Source organism: Canis lupus, chromosome 15, assembly GCF_003254725.2.
Source record: "Canis lupus dingo isolate Sandy chromosome 15, ASM325472v2, whole genome shotgun sequence".
NCBI lineage: Eukaryota > Metazoa > Chordata > Mammalia > Carnivora > Canidae > Canis > Canis lupus.
The window spans coordinates 7,192,643-7,216,737 of NC_064257.1; the positions used below are offsets into that span (position 1 = coordinate 7,192,643).

At 45.7% G+C, this 24,095-nt stretch overlaps 1 long non-coding RNA gene across 2 annotated transcripts; it reads left to right on the forward strand.

The window, feature by feature from the left end:
• The first annotated feature begins 1,225 nt into the window (after positions 1 to 1,225).
• LOC112642427 (uncharacterized) lies at positions 1,226 to 22,815 on the forward strand. 2 transcript variants are annotated; one of them, XR_004805259.2, is made up of 3 exons: positions 1,294 to 1,487; positions 8,862 to 9,027; positions 21,790 to 22,815. It is a non-coding gene; the product is annotated as an uncharacterized LOC112642427 (long non-coding RNA). The 2 variants fall into 2 exon arrangements; XR_003125244.1 differs by lacking the exon at positions 21,790 to 22,815 and having other exon boundaries at positions 1,226 to 1,487; positions 8,862 to 9,969.
• The last annotated feature ends 1,280 nt before the right edge of the window (positions 22,816 to 24,095 follow it).

The window sequence follows — 24,095 nt, forward strand, 5'->3', positions numbered from 1 at the left end:
AATTCCCTGTCAACTAAAGGTTTTGAACGTTTTCCCCAGGGATCCTTGTAAGGCTTAGGGGAGGGTGACAGGGTGGAGGTTTTCTCTGGGCTGCTGTAAAAGGCCTCTTACCCTCGTATTAACGGTGTATTAGTCACTTGGCGATAAACACTGGTGAGGACTCTGCACATCTGGTGTGCGTTGGCTCCCGAGTGAATTCCCGTGAGAACCCTGGAGACGGGCATTCTCACTTTCCCCGCCTGGTTGGGGGAAAAGACAGCGGACCTTACAGAGCGTGAACTCATCCTGTCCGATTTCAGGGGGAGAGCCCAGCAGGGCCGGTGCGGAGAGGATGGGGTAGCGGGAGAGCGTGAGGGTCACTGCGGGTGAAGGAGGCTCAGAGGGTGACATCCCGCAGGCAGAGCCGTGCTGAGGCTGCCCTGGGTGTGTCTGGGCCTCAGGGGCCCGGGTGGGGGCCAAGGAGAGCATCTACTCCCTCCCCCTGCTAGAGGCTGGGTGCCTCTCCTATTCCAGGCCCTGCCCTGCGTGCTGGGCACACAGAAGGGAAGAGGGTGGACCAGGTTGCTGCCTTTTGGGAATTGATTCCCAAGGGGAGGGAGACACCAAAGCTGTAAGCAAACCCATCACGGAACTCCAGGTTGTGGGGAGTGCTGGGGCCAGGTCTCCGTGAGGGGCCTTCCCCCCAACCCCCCGAGGGCTCACGACCATGCACAGGTGAGAAGTCACCATCCAGAGTCCCCTCTGGGCCTGTGCCATGTGACTCTTGGGGGAGATCACGGCCCAGAGGTAGACAGGCTGGAGGCCAAGCGTTTGTGGATCCAATTCTAAGGCCAGGGCCCTAGGTGTCCTGGGGTCAGGAAGCAGGTGTGGAGCTGGACAGGAGCAGAGCAAAAATAGAGCCCCGAGGACAGTCAGGGAAGCTCCCTGAGGATTGTGACATCAGAGGGGTAGGCATGGGGTGATGCAGGCCAGGCCCCACCCTCACTTCTTGACCAGGGCTGGGTTGGTTGCTTAGAGCTGTGGGTAGAGGATGGGGTTGGAGGCAGCACCCCCTTCAGTGGAAAAGAGCCCTGATTGAGTCAACGAGCTTGTTGTGGATACAGGGGTGGGGGTGGGGTGGGGGGAGGAGTAGCAGAGCACAGTGGGGTGGGGGGTGGGAGCCTCTACCTGGGCGGGGGGGGGGGGGTGCTATTTTGTTACTAATATTCTTGAGAGTTACCAGTGCTTGGTGATAATGGAAAGCACTCCGAGTTCTAGTCAGTTTTATAATTATTCCCTTTAATTTAGTACAGACGATGCACCCCTTTAGTACCCACATCTGGGGCGGACCATTCCCCCCACACACAACCCCTGGCCCCCCCGGAATCCCTCTGCTCATATGCAAATGGTAGGACGAAAGGAGGAGGCCGCCCCTTTCTAGCATCTGTTATAAGGTCTCCAGCTACTGGATGCACATGCCCCCTTTCCCTGAGATAAGGAATCGGAAGGTAACCTGCTAGAGGGGGCACCTGGTGCCTCAGTTGGTTAAGTGTCCAGCTCCTAGTCCCGCCCCAGGGCTCGATCTAAGGGTCATGGGTTCAGTCCCTGCATTAAGGTCCATACTGGGTGTGAGCCTAGGAAGGAGAAGGAGAAAAAGAGGGGGAGTGGGAGGAGGAGGGGGGGAGGAGGAGGAGGAGGAGGAGGAGGAGGAGGAGGAGGAGGAGGAGGAGAAAAGGAAGGGGAGGGGAGAAGGTGGCTTGCTGTGTTGAAGTTGGACAGATCACTTGAATTTCGAGCTTTTCCTCATCTGTGCGGGGAAGCGCCTGGTGCGGTGTCATTTGTACACCTGCTGCCCTGGGTGCTTGTCACCAAGTGACTAGGCCTCCCGGGGTAGTTTGCACAGAGCTGTGGGCGTAGTGAGGGGGATGGTGAAGGGTATTTTGGGGACTGATTGCTCCTGGACCTTCTCCCCAGGGGCACCTGAGTGGCTCAGACAGTTAAGTGTCTGACTCTTGATCTTTTTTTTTTTTTTTAAAGATTGTATTTATTTATTCATGAGAGACACACAGAGAGAGGCAGAGACACAGGCAGAGGGAGAAGCAGGCTCCCTGCAGGGAGCCCGATGGGGAACTCGATCCCGGGACCCCAGGGTCACGCCCTTGGCTGAAGGTGGACACTCAACCACTGAGCCACCAGGTGCCCTCAGCTCAGGCCGTGATCTCAGGGTTGTGGGTTCAAGCCCCACATCGGGCTCCACACTGGGGATGGAGCCTACTTAAAAAAAAACAAAAACCAAGGGCACCTTCTCCCCCAATAGGAGGCAGTAAATCCTGCCTCTGCCTTTTGGAGGGGGAGGTCGTGCATGGGGTTGGAAGACAGAGGTGGAAGGGAGAGGAATCCAGGGACGGGGTCAGAACGGGTGCGGATGGGGAGGCTCGCGGTGTCTGGGTGGGGTCCCCCGTGGGCCGTGCTGAGAGGTCGGGCGCTGACTTGGGGCTGAGGATGGGCCCAGGGCATCTGAGTCCCCGTGGGCAGGGCATGTGGGGTGGTGTCCTGTGCATCTCCTCTTCCACCTGGGGACGTCCTCGGGTTATGGGGACACGCCCAGCCCCCCACGGCACCGTCTCGGGGGCTCCAGGACTAGGCCTCAAGCTTGCCTGCCCGTCTGGGCGACAGTCCTGCTGTGTGCTGTGCCCCAGGGTCCCCGGTGTGACCGAGTGCTGTCTGCCCACGAGAGGTTCCTGGGGCTCACCGGCGATACAGTGCCTTGCACCATGGCCCACGGATGCGCGTGGGGCTGAGGCGGGAAGCCAGCAGGTGTGCCCGGAGCCTCCAGGTCGGGAACCGGGGGCCTTGGGAGGCGCTCGAGGCCTGCGGGAAGGGAAGGGCCGCAGGCTCCCGGGCGGCCTCGGCCGGGTCCCCGCGCGTCTCCAGCCCGTCGCCTCGGTCCCTCTGCAGCGTGGCTGGCAGTGATGCAGGGACAGGGGAGCGTCTGGACACGGGCCGAGAAGCAGGAGCCCCGCGGCTGTGGTGTTTGTGCTCTCCCTGCCAGTGTCCCCCCCCCAGCGCCTCCCGCGGCCCGAACTCCCTGTCCCCCCCCCCCCCCCCCGTGACCGCGCCTGGGGCCTGGGGCCGCCCGTGGCCGCTTATCAGCACCCGTGTTTGCTCAGGAGGGCACCGGCCGCCTCCTCCCGCCCCGAAAACAAGCAAACATGTTTTGCCCCGGCGTCGGCGTCGGCGGAGCGCTGCCCCCTGGCTCCAGGCCCGGGGCCGCGGCGGGCGGCAGCTGCTGGTGGTGGCCGCGGCCTGCTTCCTCCAGCTGTCCAAGCACGGCCGCCCCGCCGGAGGAAGCCCGCTCGGCCCCGGCCTCTGTCACAACAAGGGACAATGGCCCGGGCGGGCGGCCGCGGGCCTGCTCCCGGGCGAGGGGCGCGGGTGTGGGGACGCGGGCTCCGGCTCCGGCTCCTGCCCGGCCCACCTTGTTTTCCAGCTTGCGGCCGGCGTGTCCCATCCCGGGGCCAAGGCAAACAGCGGTGGCAGGAAGCGGCCCTGGCCTGGTGCTGGGGCTGTGTGGCCCGGGAGGCCGCGGGGGCGGGGGTGGGGGGGCTCACCCAGCCTCTGTCCTGCCCAGTCTGTGTCCCCCAAGCGCCCCGAGCACCGTGTCCCCGCGTCTCCTGTCCAGTGCTCGGCCTGGCGCGGGGTGGAAACGGTTTCCTGCCTGAATCCCTCAAAGACTGAACGTGTGAATAGGTTCGGTTTGTAGCTCTGCTCCGCGGCTGTGGGGCTTCCAGCAGGTCGCTCAGCGCCTCTGAACCCTGCTGACCTTGCCTGCAGAATAAGTACTTCACAGAATTGTTGTAAACATGAAATAGGCTTATGGATTTTTTTATTATTATTATTATTTATTAGAGGGAGAGAGAGAGAGAGAGAGAGAGAGCATGAGTGCAGGGGGAGCGGAGGGACAGCAACAAGCCGACTCCACGCCAAGCAGAGTCCAGCATGGGGCCCGATCCCACGGCCCTGAGGTCACACCCTGAGCCCAAGCCGAGAGGCAGAAGCTCAATGGACTGAGCCCCCCGCCCCACCCCGGGGAACCCCAGTGCTGAGCTTCGGCAGGTGCAGGCAAGGCAGTCAGCTCGGGCGGCCGCCCACAGCACTGACGCCTGCCTCGTCGGAGTCATTGGATCTGAACTTGTACAGCAGCGTGTGCGTCAGGGGGCTCGGGCGGTCTGCGAGCTTCCTGAAACGGCCCGAGCGGAGAAACCCGGCCCCATCCTCTTTGACGAGATTGATGCCACTGGAGGGGCTTGATCTGAGAATGGAGCTGGAGGGGCCATCAGTGCGCAGACTGATGTCGTCGCCGATCAATCAGGGGGACAGCTTTGATCCTCGAGGTGACAGTCAAGAGCTGATGGCCCCTCACGGATCGGACACTTGGGCTCCAGCCCCGGGAGGCCGGGGAGATAGGATGGGAAGCTTGGATTTCGCTCACCTGAGCCACAGAGGGCTGGACTCGCCTTTTTAAGAGTCACACTGGTTCGATGAGCGTTGAAGGAGGCATCAGATTTGAACTGTTAGTGTGACTGTGTCTAAACAGTCTGCCCTCAGAGCCGGGTAAAAAACTGCTACTGAGAAGGATTTCTTGGAGGCTGTAAATAAGGTCATTAAGTCTTTTTTTTTTTTTTTTTTGAGATTTATTTATTTATTTATTTATTTATTTATTTATTTATTTATTTATGATAGACACAGAGAGAGAGGCAGAGACACAGGCAGAGGGAGGAGCAGGGACTCGATCCCAGGACCCCAGGGTCACGACCTGGGCCGAAGGTAGACGCTTACCTGCTGAGCCCCCCGGGCAGGGGTTGGGGGCCCCAGGTCACTAAGTCTTATACCAGATCCAGTACTACCCACCCCCCTTGCTCTATGACTTACAGCTGAGCCCTGAAGACTTCCACGAAAACACTTCTTTCAATGGGGACCTAACCTTATTACAGATGCGGGAATAACCATTGCATAGAGAGAAATCAAAGAATCGCGAAATTGAGTGCTTTCAGATGTCTTTTTCTCGGTAGTGCAATAAGAGAGATATCTAATGTCTCATATCTCGGGGCAGAAAAGCCGATTACAGTGCACACTGGCTGTTTTTCGATCCGCCGTCGTTTACGAGTCCCGTGTCCTAACGTGCTGGCTTCGAACACGCGTGTTCTAGGCACATGCTGGCTGCGGCCTGGTCGTATCCCTGCTGCCTGCCCAGTGAGGCGGACCCAACGCACATGCACAATCTCTCCCACCCAATTCACTCGCAGCAGAGCCGGGATTCAAGTCCGAGTGTGTCCGCTCTGTCGCCTGTGCTCCTCACCCTCCTACTCTCTGGCCTCCCGTCAAAAGAGCCCATCTGGGCACAGGGCCACCTGCGTTTCAACGTTTCGTTTTATTTTGCGTTCCTTCCACATCAAGTACGAAAGCCTCGGTGACTTGTTTTGTTTTGTTTTTTAAAGTGGAAGAAGCATCTGGTCACATTAAGTTTCGCTTTGGTGTTTGAGTTCAAGTTATCAAGAAGAACTAGCGATTGTCACGATGAGCGATGTAGTGAAGCAGACAGAAAACTGTACACGCATAATAATCTAATTTGGGAAATGCAGAGTTAGTTTCATACAGAGGAGTAGTTACTTTCGTCTTATAAGTTAATGGTTTACAATTTGGTGAGGGTCCTACTTCTGGCCCACAGTGAGGCATTTCTAAAAATAAGGTTGTCTTAAGATCCTAAAAAAAGAAAAAAAAAAGATACTGTGCTAAGGTCTCTATAGAGGTCGTCTCCTCGATCCTTGCAACAACTCTGGTTGGTTGGTGCGGAAGGAGCTGGCTTTGCCCTTCACAGTTGAGGAAACCAGCAACCGTTGATCTGCTTTCTCTCACTGAAGTTTTATCTTTTCCAGAATTTCAGAGAAATGGAATCATATAGTCTATCATCTTTTGTGTCTGTTTTTTTTTCCAGTTAGCGTGTTTCTGAGATTCATCGTGTGGTTGGTATGATCAGTTTTTTGGTTGTTGTTTTAGCCATCCTGGTGGGTTTCGTAGGGGCATTTCATTATGGTTTCCATTCATATTTCCTTAATTTCCAAAATGTCATTGAATACCTTTGCACGTACTTCAGTTATTGCTTCTGCTCAAGTCCCGTTTATCACTTTTTTCTTCTGTGATTTGTGCTTTTTACATTCTAGGAAATGTTTACTTAATCCACGAATTTCTCTTCTTCTTACTTGTAGAATTTTTATAATACGAGCGCTCATGGTTAGGCTTTATGACATACTTGCAGTTAATTTTGGTGTATGGTGTGAGCTAAGGGCTCGTGTTCCTTTTTCCCTCTCCCTAGCCAGTTGTCCCAGCATGGGTCGATGAGAAAACTATCCTTTACCCACTTACTTACCTTGGCATCTTTGCAAAAACTCAATGGACCACGTAGGTATGGATCTATTTCTGGACTTTCTGTTCTACTTATTATCTGTATGTCTATCTTTATACCAATACCACACGGGTTGATTATCATACTTTCATAGTAAGGCTTGAAAACAGGTGGTGTATGTATGTCTTCCAACCTAGTTCTTTTTCTAGGTATATTGCGTTTTTGTATACGTTTCGCATGAGCTTGTCAGTTTCTATCCAAAAAGCCGGCTGCAATTTTGATTGAGATTGTATTTAATCTATATTATATTTAACTTATGTTGTATTTAATTTAGAAACCAGTTTTTCAGGAGAATTGCCATCTTAAAAGCAACGAGTCTTGTTATTTGTGAACATGGTACATCTCTCACTTATTGAGACCTTCTTTAACTTCTCTCCACAGTGGGTTGTAGTTTTCAGTTCTTGTACATTTTGTTAAATTAACCCCTAGGTTTCCATATTTTTGATGCTGTTGCTAATAGCACTTTAAAAATCCCAGTTACAGGATCCCTGGGTGGCGCAGCGGTTTGGCGCCTGCCTTTGGCCCATGGCGCGATCCTGGAGACCCTGGATCGAATCCCACATCGGGCTCCCGGTGCATGGAGCCTGCTTCTCCCTCTGCCTGTGTCTCTGCCTCTCTCTCTCTCTCTGTGTGACTATCATAAATAAATAAAAATTAAAAAAAAATCCCAGTTCCAGTTATTTTTTGAGTATATAAAAATGAGGTTGAGTTTTTCATGTTGACCTTATAAGTTGGGATCTTACTAAACTAGGTCTAGTATCTCTTCTTTTATAGATTCCTCAGGATTTTCTAAATAATCATGGCTCCAGAGAATAAAGACAATTTGACTTTTTTCTTTACAAAGCCGCATGCCTTTTATTAATATTTTTTCTTGTCATTGCTTTGATCAGTATAACATGGACTAAAAGTGGCAAAATCAGACATTTTTGCCTGGTTCACCATTAAGTATGATGTCAACTGTAGGTTTTTTGTAGACACTCTATCAGATTGAGGAAATTCTCTTTTATTCCTAGATAATTGAAAGTTTTAAATCAAAAATACATGCTTAATTTTATTAAATGTTTTCCCCCACCCTCATCTATTGAAATGATCATGTGGTTTTGATTTTCTAATATTATATCCAACTTGCATTTCTGGAATAAAGCTCACCTGTAAAGTGACTTCTCTCTTTTCTATATATTCCTAAACTTTTGTTAAGGGCTTGTGTTGTCTATGTTCATGAGGGATATTGGTCCTTCCTTCCTTCCTTTTCCTTCCTTCCTTCCTTCCTTCCTTCCTTCCTTCCTTCCTTCCTTCCTTCCTTCTTTCCTTCCTCCTTCCTTTTTTTTTTTCTTGGAATGTCTTTATCTGTTGCTTTTATTAGAGTAATGCTTGCTTCATAAACTGAGCTGGGATATATTCCTTCCTTTTCTATTTTCTGAAAAAGTTTGTGTGAATTGTTAATATTTTTTCCTTATACATGTTTGGTAGAATTTGCCAATGATGTCATCTAGGTCTGGAGGTTTTTTTTTTTTTGTTTGTTTGTTTTTGTTTTGTTTTGTTTTGTTTTTGGCAGGAAGATTTTAAACTACAAATTCTATTTCTTTAGTAGGTATAGGGTTGTTCCTATTATTTGTTTCTTCTCCTCCTCCTCCTTTTCCTTCTTCTTCTATTTTACTTAGTAAATAATTTCTTATTTAAATGAAAAAAAATTAAAGACCCAACAAAACAGCTAAATGATAAGTTCAAGTTATGTTATTTAGTGAATTGAGGGCCTGTCCAAAAAGATTTTCTGGGAAGAACAAGTAATTAATACAAATGTGAGTGCAAATTTGCTTCTTTTTTGAACTTCACAGCATATTGTTCAGAGTCTTAGCTTGTGTGCATGATATAAATTCTACACATTGTTTTCTCAATGACAATAAAAAGCACGGCTTATAAAAAACTCAAGTCAAAATCAAAATAACTCTTTAAAACCTCAATCATGGTTGTGTCATTGGTATAGGGAGGTGGTTCCAGGGGCCCATCCAAAGCTGCTCATCCTCTGAGTGCGTGTGGTCACTTTGGAATTCCAAAGTCTCCTTGATGTTCTTACTGTCAACCACGACTCCTGTTCACCTGGGCTTGTCCGCCTGTGCCTCAGTGGCTTCCCTGCTGTACCGTCAGTCCCCGCAGGGCAAGGGGCAAGTGTAACCAAAGTTGGTCTCATGTTCATCTTCTCAGTAGAAAATGGGCCCTTCGATTATGTGTTCATGTGTCACTGTCAACTTGTTGAGTTGCTCAAAGGGTCTCCCCAGTCAGACGGAGGAAGTAGCTTTCAAGGTATCCCTGAGGCAGGCGCAGTGGGTTCTCACTACGGAAACATTCTGTGCAGTGTATACATTGCCGTTGATGTTACTTGTGTGTTTGGGTGGTAAAGACAGCTTCTCTGACATTCCAGAGCACCGTGTTCTCCAGTGAAGCTAGTTTCATGATCATGACCGACATCACCTCGACCACTCTATCTCGCCTGCTGCCGAAATAAAGAATGATGAGTCACTGTTAAAGGAATTACGGGGGCAAAGATGACAGTGAAATTCAAGACCTTGGATAAAAAGCTATCAAAGGTGAGGAATTCAAAAGACCTAGAGAGAAGCAACTCTTCACTAACATCACATTTTTCCTGCCAACTGTCCACTGGTTTTAGTGCTTAACTTCTCAACAAAGTATCGCTCAGTTAAGGAGCAGACATTTCAGGAAACACTTGTATATTTGTTTCTTCTTGAGTGTTCTTTGGCTGTTTGTTTCTTTCCGGGAACTTACCCATTTTATCTAAATTGTTGAATTTGTTGGCACGAAGTTGTTCATAATATTTCCTTATGCTTTTAATGTCTGTAGGATCTAGAGTAGTGGCCACTCTTTCATATTTGATATTTGTGATTTCTGTCTCTCTTTGTTCAATCTGGCTCATGATTTATCAATTGTATATTTTTAAAGAACAGCTTGGTTTCATTGACTTTCTCCATTATTCACCTTTTTTTCTTTTCTACTTCATGGACATCTGATCTTATCTTTGTTATTATTATCATTATTTTTTAAAAATTTAGATTCACTTTGATCTTCTTTCTAGCTTCCTAAAGCTTATTGTTTTTAGAACTTTTTCTTTTCTAATAGAAACATTTACATCTATCCATTTCCATGTAAGCACCGTTGAGCTGCATCACAAAATTTTACGTTGTGTTTTCATTTTCATTCAGTCTAACATGTTTTCTAATTTTCCTTGTGACTTCTTTTATTCCTGGCTTATTTATAAGTGTATTTTCCAAATGTTTTTTTCCTCCATCTTTCTATTGTTCATTTCAACTTTAATTCCATTGTGGTCAAAGAACATATTTTGAATGATTTCAATTCTTTAAAATTAATTCAGACCAGTGTTATAGCCCCAAATGTGATCTATCTTAGTGATGTTTCATGTGAACTCAAAAAAGTGTGTATTCTATTCTTGTTAGGCGGAGAGTTGTATAAATGTCAATTGGGTCAAACTGGTAAATAGTATTCTTTAAAAAGAATTTATTTGTTTATTTGAGGGGGGGAGCACATGAGTGGGAAGAGGGGCAGAGGGAGAGGGAGAAGCAGATTCCCTGCTGAGCAGGGAGCCCAATGTGGAGCTTGACCCCAGGACCCTGAGATCATGACCTGAGCTGAAGTCAGATGCTTAACTGACTGAGTCACGCAGGCGCCCCAGTTGATAGGATTGTTAAAGGCTTTTATATACTTATAAGATTTTTGGTCTATTTTTCTATCAGATTTACTGAAAGAAGGGAATTGAAACCTTTAGCTATAATTACAGATATATCTGTTTCTCCCTTCAGTTGTATCAGTTTTGCTTCATGTATTTGAGACTATTACTAGGTGCATGCATACCCCTTTAAGATTGGTACATTTTTTTTTTTTTTTTTTGTAAAGATTTTATTCACTTACTCATGAGAGACACACAGAGGCAGAAACAGGCAGAGGGAGAAGCAGGCCCCCTGGATCTGGGAACCCTGGGATCACGTCCTGAGCGCTCAAGGCAGATGCTCAACCACTGAGCCACCCAGGCATCCCTAATTGGTACATCTTCTTGAATTGGTGCCTCTACATGATAAGATGCCCTCTTATCCCTGGTTATATTCCTTGTTCCAAAGTCTATTGTGTCTGACATTAGTATAGCTACTTAACTATCGGTTAGTATTTGCATGGTATATTTTTTCCATCCTTTTTAACTTACAAAAAAATATTTTTTTAATTATTCATCTTTGTTATTCAGGACTATTCATCCCCTCCTCCTCCCTAATTCCTGGAAACCACTGTTGTTTTTACTATCTTCATAGTTTTACCTTTTCCGGAGTGTCACACAGTTGAAATCATATAGTATGTAGTCTTGTCAGATTGGCTTATTTTACTAAATAGTATGCATTTAAGGTTCCTTCATCTCTTTCCGTGGCTTAAAACTTGTTTCTTTTTAGTGGTGAATGATATATTCTATAATCTGCATGTACCTCAGTTTATTTATTTACCTACTGAAGGACCTCTTAGTTGTCTCCAAGTTTTGGCAATTATAAATAAAGCTATAACCACCTATGTAGAGGTTTTTGTGTAGACATGAAATTTCAAAATGGGTAGATACCAAGGAGCACAATTTCAGGATCATATGGTAAGAGTATATTTAGTTTTATAAGAGACCACCAAAGTGTCTTCCAGAGTGGCTGTACTAGTTTGCATTTCCACTAGCGATGAATGGGAGTCCTTGTTGCTCCATATTCTTTTTTTTTTTTTTTTAATTTTTTTTATTTATTTATGATAGTCACAGAGAGAGGGAGAGAAAGAGAGACAGGCAGAGGGAGAAGCAGGCTCCATGCACCGGGAGCCCGATGTGGGATTCGATCCCGGGTCTCCAGGATCGCGCCCTGGGCCAAAGGCAGGCGCCAAACCGCTGCGCCACCCAGGGATCCCTTGTTGCTCCATATTCTTATTAATAATTGGTGTTCTGGACTTTGGGGGATTCTAATAGGTGTGTAGTGGTATCTTGTTTTAATTTCCCTCAGATAGCTGATGTATATCTTGTCATATGCTTATTTGCCATCTGTATATCTTCTTTGGTGAGATGTCTGGTAAGGTCTTTGGCCAATTTTTTAATTGGGCTGTTGATTTCTTATTGAGTTTTAAGAGTTCTTTGTATATTTTGGATTGACAGTTCTTTATCAGATGTCTTTGCAAATAATTTCTCTCAGTCTGGGGCTCGTCTTTTCATTTTCTTCACAGAGGAGAAATTTTAATAATTAAAAATTTTTAATTTTAATAAAGCGTAGCTTTTCAATTACGTCTTTTATGGATTGTGCCCTTGATGTTTATTTAAAAACTCATTGCCAAACCCAATGGCATTTAGAATTTCTCCTATGTTATCTTCTAGGAGTTTAATAGTTTTGCATCTTATGTTTAGGTCTATGATCCATTTTGAGCTAAATTTTTTTTAAAGATTTTATTTTTATTTATTTATTTATTTATTTATTTATTTATTTATTTATTTATTTATTTATAGAATGTGAGCACAAGCAGGGGAAGTGGTAGAGGGAGAGGCAGAGGGAGAAAGAAAGGGAGAAGCAGACTCTCCACTGAGCAGGGATCCCAATGTGGAGCTCAATCTCAGGCCTCTGGGATCATGACCCAAGCCAAAGGCAGAGGCTTAACTGACTGAACCACCTAGGCTCTCCTTTTTTGAGCTAATTCTTATGGAAAGTTTAATATCTGTGTCTAGATTCTTTTTTTTTTGCATGTGGATGTCCAGTTGTTTCATCATTTGTTGAAAAGACTACGCTTTATCCACTGTATTGCCTCTGTTCCCTTTTCAAAGATTGACCATATTTATATGGGTCTATTTCTGGGATCCCCATTCTGTTTCCCTGTCTATGTTTCTATTCTTTCATCAATACTGCATTGTCTTGATTCCTACAGCTTTATAGTAAAGAAGTTGGGTAGTGTCAATCTTCCAACTTTGTTCTTCTCTTTCAATGTCATGTTGACTATTATGGGTATTTTGCCTCTACCTATAAACTTTATGGCTGGCGTGTTGATATCCACAAAATAACTTGTTAGTTATTCCTTGTTAGGAATTTGATTTGGATTGCCTTTAATCTATAATCTATAGACGGAGTCTTCCAATCCATGAAACATGGAATATCTCTCCATTTATTGAATTCTTTGATTTCTTTCACCAGAGTTTTGTAGTTTTCCTTACATAGATCTTATACATATTTGTTAGATTTATACCTAAATATATAATTTGAGTGAGTGTTAATGTAAATGGTATTATGTTAATTTCAAATTCCAGTTGTTCATTGCTGGTATATACTAAAGTGATTGATTTTTGTGTATTAAACTTGCATTTTGGCAACCTTGCTACATTGCTTGTTAGGTCTGGGAGTTTCTTTGGTTGATTATTTTGGATTTTCTTTTTTTTTTTTTTTTAAAGATTATTTTTTATTTGTAAGAGACACAGAGAGAGAGAGAGAGAGAGAAGCAGAGACACAGGCAGAGGGAGAAGCAGGCTCCATGCAGGGAGCCCAATGTGGGACTCGATCCCAGGACCCTGGGATCACACCTTGAGCTGATGGCAGATGCTCAACCATTGCACCATGCAGGTGCCCCTAAATTTCAATAACTTCTAAAAATTGCTCTATAAGTTTGATTTAGTTCTCTAAAATGCATGGTCCTTAATTTCTTAACAATATCTTTTTTGCTCACTTTTAAATTTCTTTTTCTTGATCATTTTAAACATACTTATTTGTATAATTTACCTAGTTACATAATAATATTGTGTAAGTTACCACCCCAAAACTTAGTGGCCTAAAACAAAAGTCACTTATTCTTATGCATCTCTTGATTGGCTGGAGCAACTCTGCAGAGCGAGACTAGGCTTAACTGGGAGCCTCTGCTTAACACAGCAGCTGGCATGGCTCCACTTTTCACTACAGATCTGTGGTCAGCTGGGGCAGCTCTGCTTCTAGAGTGTTTATTCAGGGCCCTGGCTGAAAGGGCAATAGACACCGAGGGAAGGATCTTCTCATGATGATTGAAGAGGCACAAAAGAACAAACAGAATAAGTGAGGCTTCTGAAGACTTATTCTGGGAACTGATCCATGGTTACTTCCTCCACATGCCACTGGTCAAAAGGAAGGCATCTACTTAAGCTCTAAGTTAAGGGGTCTAAAGGGTGTAAGTTAAGAGTGTAAAAGTACACTCTGCCTTTGATGAGGCCATTTGCCAGGGTGTAGACGCAAGGAGGGACAAAGTATTAGGGCCAGTAACTCAGTCTGTCACAATTCAATCTACTGAACCTATCCAGTGTTTCAGTGATTTGAAGCTTTGGGGGGGGATCAAATTCTTTATGTTGTTTTGCTTGAATTCATAGCACATTATTTTCTTGTGTGTTTTGTAATTTCGGATTGTGTTATCATATATGGTTGGACTCTTTCTATGGGATTTCCATGTGACTTTGCTTGAGGAAACAACCCTCAAGAGTGACTTTCTTTCAGTTTCTTCCAGGGGCCCTAAGGCTCATATTAGCCAAAGACTACTTATTATGTTAATTTCTGAGATTGGGCTATCTGGCTGTTACAAAGAGCAGAAATTGAACTCTATACTTGTGTGAGAATAGGTTTGTGGTTACTAAATCTCAAGGGAGGCACTTTCCCTCCTACTAGCACCAGGGCTGAGAGAGAAAGACACACACACACACTATTGGTTTTATCAGGAGTCTCAGTTCCAACTCTGCCATAAGTGGGCCCAAAGTCTTGTTTCCTGTTCCCATATCATTATTAAAGTGTAGACTGGCACTCTGACCTCTGTCTTCCTGGCCTCCAGAACTGTGAGAAATAAACTGTTGTTGTTTAAGCCACCTAGTTTATGGTATTTTTGTTATAGCAGCCCAAACTGACTAAGACTATCATACCACTGGGCTCATCTCAACCCGTCTTGTGTCTAGGCAGCACTTCCAGGAGGGTCCTAGGCAGAAACATCTGAGTGCCTGAACTTAAATCATGGTCCCTGGTAGCTGTGTTCCAGGGGAAAGATGTTTTCACTTCAGTTTCCATGCTGGGAGGTAGACCCATTTTGTTCTAGAACTCCCTCCCCACTGGGAAGGGTTTGGATACCTGTTCAGAGGCAGCTGAACTTCTCTTACGTGCCTGGGTCTCCGTTTGCCCCATTTCCCCCTACCTTTGCCACATGCTCCAGGGATGTAGCTTTCTTTCCTTTCCTTTTGTGACACTTACCTGCCTTCATGCAATCTCTTGGATTTCTCTCCTAAATTGGTTGCAAATCTCTTGCTTTCCACTTCTTCATATTGTGCAGATAAACTCATAGGCTTTACTCTTTTGAAAATGTTCCTGCTGTGCCCTGTTGGAATCTCTGAGTTCAGTTCAATTAAATTCTATAAACCTTAATGAATCCATTTTTTCTGGTTTAGAAAATGGTTATTTTTTTGTGGGAGTTTCCTGATTGTGGGTTTTGTGGATGCATATTCCAGGCCCTGGGGGATTTCCTGGTCCTGTGGAGGAGACCTAGAAACTCAGATTATTAAAATCGTTAGTCCAGGGGCACCTAGGTGGCTCAGTGGTTGAGTGTCTTGCCTTTGGCTCTGGTCCTGGGATCGGATCCTGCATCAGACTCCCCACAGGGAGCCTGCTTCTCCCTCTGCCTGTGTCTCTGCCTCTCTCTCTCTCTCATGCATAAATAGGTAAAATTAAAAAAAAAAAATCCTGAGTCCAGGTTTCTCTTTTCAAAGCCTGTCAGGTATTGAAAAGCCTGGACTAATTTTACTTCTTAAGGCTCTTGCTATATTAGATAGTAAATAATTGTGTATTAAAATTGTGGTATGTTTTAAAGATATAAATTTTGAATGCTTTTGACAGACTTGCTAAAGCACAATTGTATGTATAACCTCACTTGGAAATAGTGTCAAAACTTCCACTGATGTTACTGCTGGGTTGGTGTTCTCAGTCTTGGCTTGTCCCCTCATTGTCTCTACTCTGGTACGTCTGGCTCAGATACACCCTGCTGTTATCGCTCAGTTCCTAGGGAGGCCTCTCTCAAGCCAAACTCAGGAAGCTAACTGGGATCCCTGCCATACTGTGTTCTGTTCTCCGTAGGGACTGACTACTCTAAGGCTGAGAATGTTTCTTCCTATGGCTAAAGCTTGGCTTGGGCACCTGTAGTCCTAACCTAAGGCCTGGGCATCTGATCTTGAGAAGCTTTATGGGACCTGTGCTGAACTTGACTTTCCAAGTCTGTCTCTCATTCCCCTTGTAAGAATCGATCATCCCCCTACCCTTGAGTTTCGGTTTTTGCTTTCAGAGATCCTTTGGGTCACAGCCAACCTGGGCTGATTGAGATTCTCCAAGTGCAGGGCATGGCCTAGGTAATCAGGTCCCCCACGCCCTCAGGTTCTCTGTGATACATGCTGCCTCCCCTCCTGTGGAGTGGGCTGGAGCAAGGGGTATATAGGCTTTTAGGAATAGTATTTGCACTTGATAAACATACAGACCCAGGAATAAATGTAGACTCCATCAGGGAAAGCCCCTTAATTGTATTAAAGTCTCTGACTTACCAGATGAAGGATAAATCCGATTTATCAAAGCTAAGAGTGGCTAATACTCTGGATGAGAGTCCAGATTTAAGAGGATAGTTCTTGTCAGTTGGCATAATGGGCTGAAGTGGCCATGATGGCATTTTGCTGTTGGAGATGTCAGATGTGTAACTTTTATTGTCTAAATTCCCAATTACATAAGCTCATGCTTAGTAATAGCTTAGTGGCAGCCTACCAAACTAGTATAACTCTGACACAAAATGTCTCCACAGGGCACACAATGAAGCCAAGGAGCAATTTTATTTAGGGTGCCTAGAAGTGTAAGCAAAGCGAGAATAGGTGGTGTGATTACCTAAGGCTGCCCAAGTGCTGAATTTAAAATAGTATTTTGTCTATTAATCGTGGGAAAATATAAAGTTCTAAGATCCATGAAGAAGGAAATCTGAATAGGCAAATAGTTGCTGGAGACAGTAAAAAAAAAACTTTAAAGAACGACATAAAAAAAGACATTGAGAGAAGAGTTACCTATTCTTCTCAAACTATTCCAAAAAATAGAAGAGGAAGGAAAACTTCCAAGTTCCTTTTATGAGGCCACTATCACCATGATACCAAAATGAAATAAAGACATCACACACACACAAAATAACTACAGGCCAATATCTCTGATGAACATAGATCCAAAAATCCTCAACAAAATATTAGCAAACTGAATCCCATAATACATTGTTCTTTTTTTTTTTTTTTTATGATAGTCACATAGAGGAGAGAGAGAGAGAGAGAGAGGCAAAGACATAGGCAGAGGGAGAAGCAGGCTCCATGCACCGGGAGCCTGACGTGGGATTCGATCCCGGGTCTCCAGGATCGCGCCCTGGGCCAAAGGCAGGCGCCAAACCGCTGCGCCACCCAGGGATCCCAATCCCATAATACATTGAAAAAAAATCATTCACCATGACCAAGTGGGATTTATTCCTGGGTCTCAAGGGTGGGTCAATATTTGCAAATCAATCAATGTGATATATCACATCCATAGGAGAAAGGATAAAAATCATATGGTCATTTCAATAGATGCAAAAAAAGCATTTGACAATGTCTAACATCTGTTCATGATAAAATTCCCCAACAAAGTAAGTTTAGAGTAAGTTTATGTTGCCTCAACATAATAAAGGCCATATGTGAAAAACCCACAGCGAGCTTCATACTCACTGGGGGAAAATTGAGAGCTTTTCCTCTAAGGACAGGAACAAGACATGGATATCCACCCTCACCACTTTTATTCAGCATAGTACTGGAAGTCCTAGACACAGCAATCAGACAAGAAAAAAAAAAAAAGGCATTCAAACTGATAAGAAGTAAAACTTTCACTATTTGCGGATGACATGACTATAAATAGAAAACCTGAAAGACCACCAGAAATCTCTTAGAACTGATAAATGAATTCAGTAAAGTCACAGATACAAAACCAATGTTTAGAAATGTATTGCATTTCTATACATTAATAATGAAGCAGCAGGAAATTAAAACACTCCCATTTACAATTGCACCAAAAATAAGATACCTAGGAATAAAGCTAACCAAAGAAATGAAAGACCTGTACTCTGAAAACTATAAAGCAATGATAAGAGAAATTGAAGATGACACAAAGAAATGGAAAGAAATTCCATGCTCATGGATTGGAAGAGCAAATATTGTTAAAGTGTTTATACTACCTGAAGCAATCTACAGATTTAATGCAATCTCTATCAAAATACCAACAGTATTTTCACAGACCTTGAACAATCAAAATTTGTATGGAAAAAAAAAAGACCCCAAATAAGCTGAAGTTATCTTGAAAAAAAAAAAAAAAGCAAAGCTGGAGATATCACAATTCCAGACTTCAAGTAATATAATCAAAACAGTTTTGTACTGGCACAAAAATAGACACATAAATCAATGGAACAGAATAGAAAACCCAGAAATAAACCCACAATTATATATCAATTAATCTTTGACAAAGAAGGGAAGGATATCCAATGGGAAAAAGACATTCTCTTCAACAAATGGTGCTGGGAAAACTGGACAGCTACATGCAAACGAATGAAACCGGACCACTTTTTTATACCAGATGCAAAAATAAATGCAAAATCAGTTAAAGACCTAGATGTGAGATCTGAGACCATCAAAATCCTAGAAGAGAGCACAAGCAGTAATTTCTTTGACATTGGCTCTAGTAGCATTTTTCTGGATTTGTCTTCTGAGGCAAGGGAAATGAAAACAAAAACTGTTGGGACTACATCAAAATGAAAAGCTTCTGCGTAGTGAAAGAAACAGTCAACGATACTAAAAGGCAACCTACTGAATAGGAGAAGCTATTTGCAAATAACATATCTGATAAAGGGTTAGTATCCAAAATACATAAAGAACTTCTACAACTAAGCACCAAAAAAACAAATAATCCAATTAAAAAGTGAGCAGAAGATATGAATGGATGAGTGACAACATCCAGATGGCCAACAGGCACATGAAAAGATGCTCAGCATCACTCAGCATCAGGGACATGCAAATAAGAACTATGAGATACCACCTCACATCTGTCAGAATGAAATTTTGCCATTTGCAATGACATAGATGGATTTAGAAAGCATAATGCTAAGCGAAATATGTCAGTCAGAGAAAGAAAAATACCATATGATCTCACTGATATGTGGAATTTTAGAAAACAGATGAGAGAAAGTGAAAAACAAAAGGAAAGAGAAAAGAGGAGGAGAAACAAATCAAGAAACAAGACTCAACTATCACCAGAGGGGAGGCGGTTTGAGGGGATGAGGATGAAGGAGGAGGAGGGCACTTGTGATGAGCACCAGGTGACCAGAGAAGTGTCGAGTCACTATAGTGTGCACCTGTATGTTAACTGTACTGGAACTAAAATTTAAAAAATATGGGGGTCCCTGGGTGGTTCAGCGGTTAAGCACCTCCCTTCGGCTCAGGGCGTGATCCTGGAGACCCGGGATCGAGTCCCACGTTGGGGGGTCCCTTCATGGAGCCTGCTTCTCCCTCTGCCTGTGCCTCTGCCTCTCTCTCTCTCTCTGAGTCTCTCATGAATAAATAACAAAATAAAATAAAATATTTTAAAAAACGTAAGTGAAGGCAAAAAAAAAAAAGACATCATGTCCAACTGGCTTTTTTTTTTTTTTAATTTATGATAGTCATACAGAGAGAGAGAGGGAGAGGCAGAGACACAGGCAGAGGGAGAAGCAGGCTCCATGCACCGGGAGCCCAACGTTGGATTCGATCCCGGGTCTCCAGGATCGCGCCCTGGGCCAAAGGCAGGCGCCAAACCGCTGCGCCACCCAGGGATCCCCCAACTGGCTTTAAAGGCACATTTGTTCAAACCTTAGAGGAGTCATGCTATTGAAACCATTGCAGAGCGTATAGCCTACCTGCACCCGCCATTGGCCTGGATATAGAATTCCAGGTTGAAAGTCGTTTTCCTCAGAATTTGGAAGGCATTGATCCATTGTCCGGTAGCTTCCAGTATTGTTCCAAAGCGTGCTGGTGTTCTGATTCTTGAGACCGCGTGCGGAACTCTGTTATCTCTCTGCACACTTGTAGGCTCATCACTTGGTCTCCTGCATCCTGAAAATTTTCAGCAGTGTGGACCTATAATGTCCACTGGGCTGGGCACTCCGTGGCTTGTTTCAGACTCTTTCGTATGAGGTGCTTTCCTCAAATGTCTGGCGTTCTGGGTTGGGTGCTCATATTAAGGAAGGGTCACCAAAAAAAAAAAAAAAAAAAAAAAAAAAAGGCTGGGAAGCTCAGAGTGAATGGGTGGGGTCTCATGACTGGTCATCACTGCATGGCCACCAAGTGGTCTGTGACCTCCAGTGACCCTTAGGGCCCACATCTTCAGGGCTTTCCTGATGGACCCATCAGATTCCACTGAGAAGGTCTTCCAGACACCTGCCTAGGGACTATATACATGGCTTTCAGGATTCTGAAAAGAAGTAAAAAAATAGGAGAATATACCCTGCCAGATTTTAGAGTGTGTTCCCAAGCTACACTGGTGCAAGGGGCATTAGTACCATATGCATTAATAAATCAATGGAATGGCATTTTAGATAGTCCAGAAATGGATTATTTTTTTTAATTTTTATTTATTTATGATAGTCACACACAGAGGGAGATTGAGGCAGAGACATAGGCAGAGGGAGAAGCAGGCTCCATGCACCGGGAGCCCGACGTGGGATTCGACCCTGGGTCTCCAGGATCGTGCCCTGGGCTGGATTGTTTAATGTATAAAAATGTAGTGTGTGGTCAAGCCCATATCACAAATTAGTGTAGGAAGGCTCATGCAGTAAGCGCAGCTGGAATCGTTAGTCGGGGGCGGAGGGGGTGGGAAACGTCAGCATCTCACCTTATATGCTAAACTCAATGTATTTGTTCATTATTTTATTCAACAATTATTTATTTGTCTCCTATTATGTCCTAGACGAGTCAAACATTAGAAGCTGAAAAATAATTCTAGAGAGGCAGAAACGATCTGAACATGAGATTATTGTACAGAAAGGAATCCATAAACTTGACCACATAGCGGTGAGGAAGGACAAAATAACACACTAAGGAAATTTTTTATTTTATTTATTTATTTTTTTAAAGATTTATTTATTTATTCAGAGAGAGAGAAAGGAGGCAGAGACACAGGCAGAGGGAGAAGCAGGCTCCATGCAGGGAGCCCGACCGATGTGGGACTCGATCCCAGGCCTCCAGGATCACACCCCGGGCTGCAGGCAGCGTTAAACCGCTGTGCCACCGGAGCTGCCCAGGAAATTTTTTAATAACACGTATGCCCGATAAAGAGTTTTATCTTTAAAACTCAGGGCTGCTGAGAGACAGATACCCTCTGTCTATAAAGAGCTTAAGCAAATTGATTGGAAAACACCAAAACCCAAGAGAAGAATGGGCAAGGAAAATCCACAGAAGAAACATGAAGTGCCGAAGAAGTAGTTTTAAAATGTCCAGCCCCGGCAGTAATCAGGGCATATGTGTTAGAGGGTGATATCATATATATATATTTTTTCCTGACCAGTAATTAACAGAAGAATTGAAAAAAAATTTAATAATGTCACTGTGGGTGCCTTGAAACAGGCAATTTCATACAATGCTATTGAACGCATGAATAATTTTTTTTTTAGTCTCGGCTCCGTCCTCTCGTGAGCACAAGCTTGTGTCCCTGTAAGGGGGCGGGAGGAGGGATCCTTCCTGCCTCGTGCCTTAGGGCCCCTCTCCCCTCTTCCGCTGCACCTCGTCCCCCATGCGCAGAGGTGTCTGGTGCCTTCCCTTCTTAGAATTTGCTGGTGCGTGTCTGCATCTCTGAATCATCCACAGCGAATTACTTCCATAATCGGAAAAAAAAAGCCCCTAACTTTTTAGAATGAAAAATGCCCTACTTTTGACCCAGTAATTTCGCTTCTTGGAATGGCTGTCTTTTAAGGAAATAGGCAGTTTGGAAAACATTCGTGCACAGGCGCCTGCATCACAGCACAATTTATAAGAGAGGATAATTAATTGCAAACAACCTAAAAATCCAGTATCAGGGTCATGGTTAAGGAGATAACGATAAGGCCGTTAAGTCGCGTTTCCCTCTTGATGACGTGGGGAGAAGGCTTATGACTTATGTAAAGTGAAAAAAGAACACAAAACTGTAGGTACACCTTCACACCTTCATTCAGATTTTATTTAAAAATATGCATGGAGGAGCCTGAAAGCAATTATTTCCGAATATTCACAGTGATTATGGCTGGATGTTGGGATCTCATTGTCTACGATGATCTGAGCCTGACCTTTATAGTCTGAAAAAAAAAATGTCTATATATGGAGAAGAGAATAGAAAAGTTCATCTAATCCCACGTCGCACATAGAGGTGGACATTTTGAGTCCATAGAGGTGATAACCTGGATTCTGGCCACCTCGACTATCATGCCCAGTGCCCAGCGGAGTGAGGCTTGTGTTGAGCGGAAAGTAGACAAACATGCCGACTGGCCAGAGACTTCTGGAAATCCGAGGCGGCCGGAAGAATAGAAGGGCAGACTCAGCATCAGCCAGCGGCAGGTGCGTGTGACTCCGGGGCCTGCAGGGGAAGGACAGAGGGTTGAGCCTTGGTGGCTTTGGGGTCAGAGCCAGTGTTGGTGGGGGACGTCGTAAGGGGAGAAAGTACATTCTAAGGATCCCCGATGAGCCTTCGCCCGACAAACGTTGGTGGTCACGCTGAGGTCAGAGCCAGAAGGAAACGAAGGATCATGGGTGGAGGCGCGGGGGGCCGGGGGTGCAGTGGTGAGGTCGGCGCCCCAGCGGCCAGCGATGGGGAACAGGTCTGACATCACCAGCCCACCCGCCCACTCTGGTTACGCGCTGCCTGTGACGTTCACAGGCTCCCGTGGGTTGTAGATAAGGTGACCTTGGGTCACGCAGAATTCCCAGAGCACGCCACATAACCCCGACCCTTTCGTTCCTACTCAGGAAGGCAAGTGAGCTCAAGTGACTGGAACTGATCTTATTATAGGAACAAACCGGAATCTGTGCTGATTGTTGAAAACAGCACGTCACTCAGGAGCTGTAGGCTAGGGATGAGTGACAGGTCACTCCCCGCAACGCTCCTTGTATCTTATTGCTGCATACCTGTTTCTCGTTCAACCCTTTCGTTTCACGGTGGAGAAGCTGAGGCCCAGTGAGGCCAAAGGACCAGAGTCAAGGGAGTGTGAGGAGCTGGAGGCAGGAGTCAAGGCTCTTAGGGCTCTTGCCGTGACTGGGAATTGCCTGTCACCATCTTCGATGGTGGGGGTGGTGGTGAGGAATAGGCGGGTGGGAGGAAGAAGTGGAAGGTGGAAGGTGCCGGGTTCCCTCCAGGCCCACGTCACCAAAGAGACACCCGAGTCCCACACACACTTAACATTCTTCTTGGCCTCACCCCAGTGCTCACCAGTGCTTAGAGGTGAGGTAGGGCTGGTGCGGTGGCAGTGTGGGTGGTGTCCTCCCCCAAAGAGGTCGCCCGAGTCCTAGCCGCCAGGACCTCAGAACGTGACCTTATTTGGAAACAGGGTCTTTGCAGAGGTCATCAAGTTAAAGCCATTAGAATGGCCTTAAAAATCCAATATGGCTGTGGTGTCCTCATGACAAAATGTGGACGCAGAGGACAGATGCACACAGAGGGAGAATGTCACGTGAACATGAAGGCGGAGTTGGGGGTGATGCTTCCATCAGCCAAGACACGTGACAGCTGGCCAGCAACCACCAGAAGCTGGGAGGGAGGCCTGGAGCACACGCTCCTTCACAGCCCCCGAAGGAACCGACCCTACAGACACCTTGATCTAGGACTTCGAGCCTCCAGGGCCGTGAGAGTTTAGGTTTCTGTTGTTGAAGCCACCCCAGTCTGTTGCGCTTTGTTCCGAAAGCCCTAGGAAGGGAGTACTGGTGAGTCGGAGCTTATAGCTCCGTCTCTTCATTCGTAAGTCTTCACCCTCCTGCACGGTTCCCACCGCTTTGCGTGGCCCCGATCTCGCTACAGTGTTCTCATCCCTAGACTGCTGTCCCCACCGCTCTGCATGGCCCTGATCCCGCTACGGTGTTCTCATCCTTAGACCGCTGTCCCCACCACTCTGCGTGGCCCTGATCCCGCTACGGTTCTCATCCCTAGACCACTGCCCATTTGCCTCTGTGTTCGTGTGGCCACCTAGCCTGGTCTTGCCCAAGACCCAAGTCCCTGGTCTAACCTCAGACCCAAGACCCAGCTCACAACGGATGAACGGGCTGGCAGGCACGCTTGGGTAGCAGGGCGGCCAGGGTGTTGGATGGCCACGGGGGCAGGTTGGGGACTGGCATGGCTTTGGCTGCTGTGGGGGCCCAGGTGGTGAGGACGGGAAGGAGGACCGTGAGGGAGGCATTTCAAAAGATAAGTGTTTAAGACGCAGGGCTGCTGAGAGGCAGGATGTAGGGGTGTGAGGGTTCAAGGTGCTGGGTGGAGTTGGGGTCGCCGAGGCCGAAGACAGGTCACACAGGCGGGCCAAGAGGTGGGAGATGGGAGATGGGCGAAGGGCGAAG